This window comes from Caretta caretta, chromosome 9, assembly GCF_965140235.1.
Source record: "Caretta caretta isolate rCarCar2 chromosome 9, rCarCar1.hap1, whole genome shotgun sequence".
Taxonomy (NCBI): domain Eukaryota; kingdom Metazoa; phylum Chordata; order Testudines; family Cheloniidae; genus Caretta; species Caretta caretta.
Window position 1 is genome coordinate 96,642,399 of NC_134214.1, and position 6,252 is coordinate 96,648,650.

Here is a 6,252-nt window from a genome sequence, read left to right on the forward strand (position 1 = left end):
TTATCTCCACTGGGTCCTGTTGCAGAACCTCTTGAAGTCCAGGGAAGCCCCAGTGGGGTTTGAATAGTGTGCTTAATGCAGCCCTCCACAGTGGAAAATCTTAAATATTGCTCTCTGTTTCACCCCAATTTCACCCGCTGTGGGTTATTGCAGGCTGTAAGTGATATAATTTGCACTGGCTTCTGTGATTCCAGCCCCAATCAATTGTTTAGTAACATGAGCTCTGTGTTCATGGGGTTCTCTACTGTAAGTGTGAATTAAATGTGTATTCAGGGAAGCTTGATGTAATGCAAACATGAGAAACAGAGTCAAGCCCAGAGGTGTGTACTAAATGCCCCCAACTAACCAGGCAGAGCAACACCTACTGAAAACTTTGAAACAAAGAGTGAGATTCTTCACTCCCATCTGGGTAAAAGGGTCAGGGGTTTGAAGTCCATGGCAAAATTCCTAGTGACTTTATGGAGCCAGAATTTCACCGTGGAATAACATAAAAGGGCTCTAAAAACACCAGTTCCAGTCAGAACAGGACTCCCCTGGTGCAGGCTCTATAGAAGACTGCTGTAAGGCTGCTTTCCAAGGACCCCGTCAAAAGCCCTGATGTTGGCCAGGAGCAGGGCTGGAGATGGGAGAGGTGTATCGGGGTCATGTTAGAGGGGCAGCACAGTCTCACTCAAAGTATCTAAAGAATACATGTCAAAGGGGATTGAATGTGATCTTTGGGCCGATAGCGGGGTGGTCACCCTGCTCCGGTGTGGAAGGGGTTAAAAACAGTCCTGGGGAGCCAATCAGGGCAGGGCTGGGAATATAAGAAGGCCTAAGGGAGGAGCTGGGTCAGAGTCTCTCTCCAGCCTTCTAGGGAGAAGAATCTAGTTGTCTGGGAGAAAAGGGTACCTGAAGCAGGGCAGGGCAGGGCAGGGCAGGGCTGGGGAGCTCCAGCCTGGCAGAAGGCCTAAAGAGGTCCTGGGGCTGCAGAGGTGTAGCCCGGGGATAGGCAGAGGCAGCTGGTCCACCCCCCCTGCCGATGATGAGTGGCCATTACATTGCAGTTTGCCCCAGTGAGAGGGGGCCAGATGATGACGGGCAGTAGCCACTGAGGCAAGGTGGGGATAGAGGTTTGAGGGTTCCCCTGGGAAGGGAGACCCAGAGTGTGGGGGTGCTGCTGGGGCAGAACCTCAAGGTAAAGGGGCACTGGGGTCTGGGAAGGACACGGGGGCCTGAGGCAGGTGAGACACCGGCACCACACCGGCGAGTGTCGATCTGCTACAGGGCCCCTTTCTTGTATTTGAGATCTGTTAGTGCAGAACCCTGCAGCCATGTGGAATCCGGTTGGTTTTCCTGATTGCAGGGCCTTGGTCAGTAATTGGTTCCTTGCCCTGGGACCATATATATGCTTATCTTAACTGAGCTGATAGTATTGTTAAACTGCGTTCTAATCTAATACAATGCCAATCAAATAGCCTGCCTTTTAAGAGTTACAGTCTGCTCTTTTTACCCAGGAGACCCTTGTTCTCACCTACCTTTCTGCCAGGAGTTTGCCCCGCAGAATAGATGACTAATGTGCTCATGACTTACACTACAGAATCAGGACTCAAAATTGTGGCACCAAGTACTGATATAAGTGATCCTGCTTTAAATGAGAATCTCTGTGCCGGAATGAATAATAGACTTAACTGGCAACTGCAAAAGATACCCAAACCTAAAGATTTTAAATCAGGATTGCATTTTAAAGAATCTGTTTGGTATGTGGTGCTATTACCTCTCTGTATTAACTCTAATAACTTTACTAGAAGAGAGGAAGAGCTGTGACTTTTCCTTTGAGGACATCTGGAGGGAGATGATCTTTGACAAGCATCCCCAGGTCTTTGCAAAGCAAGATGGATATTCTATTACTGTAATTGCTATAGAATTCTGGAGAGCATTTCACACCGTAATAAACAGGCTAACTGCTTATGCCCACAAACAGGCTAACTGGATTCCATGTGGAATAGAATATGTGAAGTCCTGAATGCACCAGTATGGGGGAGGCTGGAGAATGACCTCTCCCTTGCTATGAGGTTATGATGGCCCTTGGGTCATTGTAAAAGTGTTTGAGTTTATGAACCGTGAATGCTGTGCACTGTGTCCAAAACATTAAAAATGTTCCTTCCTGCAGCTGATGTGAGAGACATTTACGGTTGTGGAGGTGTTTTGGAGTCACTTTTTGACTAAGGGGAGAACTGATAAGCTGCAGATTAAAACAAGAGGAGCTAAAATTGAGTTATGGGTTTGTAAAATCTGTTGCACTTTGCCAGCAAAGATCATTTATTTTTTGAGACGTGACGTTTCATCTCATTTTGGTTTGCAGTGTCTGAAATTGTTTGTGTTTGACATAGCCGGTAGGGCTTCCAAGGGACTATTATCAAATTTCCACTCTACATAGATGAGTTAAGATGTGTTAATGTGTTTGTGATGTAAATTGAATGCAAACTAGAGAGGGTAATAATCATCCCGCATTTTCTGTGTATAAGAACATGCAAATGTGGGAAAATAAGAGAAGCAAATTGGTATAAAACAATGAAACAATATGTGTTGCACAGATAAAAGGAACGTGCAGAATAGCCAACTCTAACAAACAAAGGACAATTAGATTCTCATTATTTTTGAGGTTTTTTTAATAAGAACATAGTTCAGTCAAATTATTTTGGTTTATGGTGCATGTTTCAGTTCTAATAATATTTGCAACATTAATGCTAATTAATCTCCACAGAAAATGCCATCATCATTAGACTAAACAAGGCCATTAATATAAGCCATTGTATAAGTCCACAGTAACTGCTATCAATTATTGTGGCACCAAATGAAAATAACAAATTTATCTTTTATTTATTTCATTTGCAAACAAAATCCGCAGTGCTGGGATTTGCACAATACCATAAGTACTTTGGAGAGCGAAGCATTCTTGTTCTGTTAGATCCCAGCAATGAAATATTGGTCCAGCTTAATTTTGGTTTAAAATGGTCAAGTTCTCAAAATGGGGCTACTTAAAATTCAGAATTAAGTTCAGTGCTCTCCCATAACTGAGATTTCTGTAACAATTACAGCTGTCTGGAGGATAATTCCATTTCGTGGCAACTTTTGAGGCTTCAAAATTTGTTTTTGTTCCACACTGGAATGAAAACAAAATCTTGTGAAGGTTTTCAGGAAACAGAATTGGGTCAAAACATTCACTTTTGAATAAAAAAGGTCAGGTTTTTGATTCGGGTCGATCTTTCTCTTGTTGGAAGTGACCACAGCCCTGGAATTTGGAAACAGTCCTCTCATCAACCTTGTCAAAATCAATGCATCTCCGCAAAAGGCTTTGAGGAAAGAGCATGTCAATGAAAACATTCTGACCAGCTCTTTGTGGAAACTTAGTAACATCAGCTCTAGTAACATTACTCATCAAATTATTTTTTATAACAAGGCCACCTTGCTATCTGCTCACTTCCTATGGCTATTCTGTGCTTTCAAGAATTTTGTAGAAGAGCCTCTGAATATTGTATGTGGAAAGTCTTTTGTAACTGGACTAAAAATAACTTCATTCAGAGGCAGCATTCCATCCATGGAGATTTTTCATTATTATTATTTAAAACCTTATGGTCATTATAATCCTCTTGGGAGGTCAGAGAAGGCTAATTCTCATGATGGCATGATGGTTTTTGGGGTGGGTGGAGAAGAGGGAGAGAACTCGCTATAAGTTGATTGGACCATATTGCCCCCTATAGGTAGAGTGACCAGATGTCCTGATTTTATAGGTTTCAGAGTAGCAGCCGTGTTAGTCTGTATTCACAAAATCAAAAGGAGGACTTGTGGCACCTTAGAGACTAACAAATATATTTGAGCATAAGCTTTCGTGAGCTACAGCTCACTAAGCTTATGCTCAAATAAATTTGTTAGTCTCTAAGGTGCCACAAGTATTCCTTTTGATATGATAGGGACAGTCCTGAGATTTGGGGCTTTTTTATATGGGCTCCTATTATCCCCCACCCCCGTCCTGATATTTCACACTTGCTATCTGGTCACCCTACTTATTGGAGTTACATTTGCATTCATAGGGTGAAATTCCGGCCCCAGTGAAGTCAAGAGGAGTTTTGCCATTGACTTCAATGGGGTCTTGGTTTCATCCAGGGAGTTTATAACAGATTGCTCCCTTGGGGCCCATCTCCTGAGGTGAAATAGGAAGGAGTCTGCCCCCTACACCTGTAGCTCCCAGGAGCCTTTTGGAGCCCAGGGCTCTTTGTTCCTATGCTTTCACTCTACCACTGGAGACCCTCCCTGCCTTGCTTGGCTTCTGGGGATCACGGCTCTAATGGAACCGTCACCAAGGTGCCTTTCCTGGCTGTTCCCCTAGAATGTTCCGGGGGGTGGGGATTTCCACTCCACAGAGCTGGGAAAGTGGGTATTCAGCGCTGGCTTCCCGGAAGGGCTGAGTCAGCACCCACAGCTGGAGCCAAACTTTCAAAAGAGCCCAGCATATTGGGTGCATGTTGGGCTCTGAGCAGCTCCAAAATTGTCCCAAAACATCCCAGGGGAGCTGCTGGGTGCCCAGTGCTTGTAAATCTTGCCCTGTCTTCCCTGCTGAAATCCTGTGTGGTTTGTTTGAGAGGAGGCCCCCGAGGCGTGTGGTCGAACATCCCTTGCTTTAGCCTGTCCCTTGTGGTGCACCATGGCAGTAGTACAATGATGCCACAGAGGAAGAGCTCTCCTCCTACTTGATGCTATGAGTAAGTGAGCTGTGCAAGGTGTGTACAATGCTCAATAACTCCATTCTAATCACAGGTCTTTTAAAAAAGATATCCCATTCAATGTATTGGCACAAATTTTACCTTCATATTAGGGCCTGTGCCTGCTCCTTCTGAAAGCCCCATACCAGGTTCACACTGGGATAGCTCAGTGGCCTTATTCCTGATTTATAGAACTGTAAGTGGGAAAGAACCACTGGACCCAAGGGGAATTAACTTAAGAACATACAAACGGCCATACTGGGTCAGACCAAAGGTCCATCTAGCCCAGTATCCTGTCTTCCAACAGTGGCCAGTGCCAGGTGCCCCAGAGGGAATGAACAGATCAGGGAGTCATCAAGTGATCCATTCTCTGTCGCCCATTCCCAGCTTCTGGCAAACAGAGGCTAGGGACACCATGCCTGTCCATCCTGACTAATAGCCATTGAGGGACCTATCCTCCATGAACTTATCTAGCTCTTTTTTGAATCCTGTTAAAGTCTTGGCCTTCACAACATCCTCTGGCAAGGAGTTCCACAGGTTGACTGTGTGTTGTATGAAGCAATACTTCCTTTTTTTTTTTAAAACTTGCTGCCTATTAATTTCATTTGGTGACCTCTAGTCACCAAATACACTTGATCTGTTGCCTTGAGTGGGAGCAGGATGGGTTTCTTACTGCTGTGCAAATGTGTCCCTGGTATTATTCTAAATGCCTGGATTTCACATAGTTACACAGTTGTCAGGGAGGGCAGGTTTGGGGCCAACATATTGGATCTAATTATCTGAAAGTGTACACCCTGCCTTCTGAGAAACAAGGGTATGTTAACTAGCGGACAGTAACATGGTTCTATAGACAGAGTGCCATGCATACATATTATTCAGCTCAGTTATAGCTTCATTTGAGGCTCAGGGCCTTATACAGAACAGCTCTATTGCAAAAATAATGAAACTTATAAAAAGACAGCACAAGAAAAGTATTTCCATTTTAATTTCCTAGCTTTGTGTGTGTGTTGACTATAGTGACAAGATGTGTTACAGCTTGATGATACGAGGATCCTATTAAAGGATTGTAGAAAATACCCATTCTCTCCAACAAAACAAGTTTTTGTTTAAAAAAAAATAAGAAATTTGCGTTTTGCTTCTAGGACAGCTACAGTATATAACTTTTTCATTAAGTGAACAACACACTATTTCTGGATAACAATGAAAGTGTTGCTTGATGTCCATCTCTTTCCCATGTCTCTACTCAATTGCTTTAAGTCTGTGACTTTCTGTCCTGAGCAAGGACAGCAAGATTTTCTACAAATAAACACGCTCACCTTGCTACCTCTGTCAGTTCGTTACAGTCTCTCTCATTTTGAAGTACAGTCTTTATGTTGCAATGATTAACATATGAGGGCCAAATCATCAAGTGGTGTAAATTGTCAAAGCTCCGTTGAAGACAATGGCAAGGTGTATATTTGAAGTCAATGGAGTTAGGACCACTCGGGGTTGCCCCTCGGTCTTACATCAG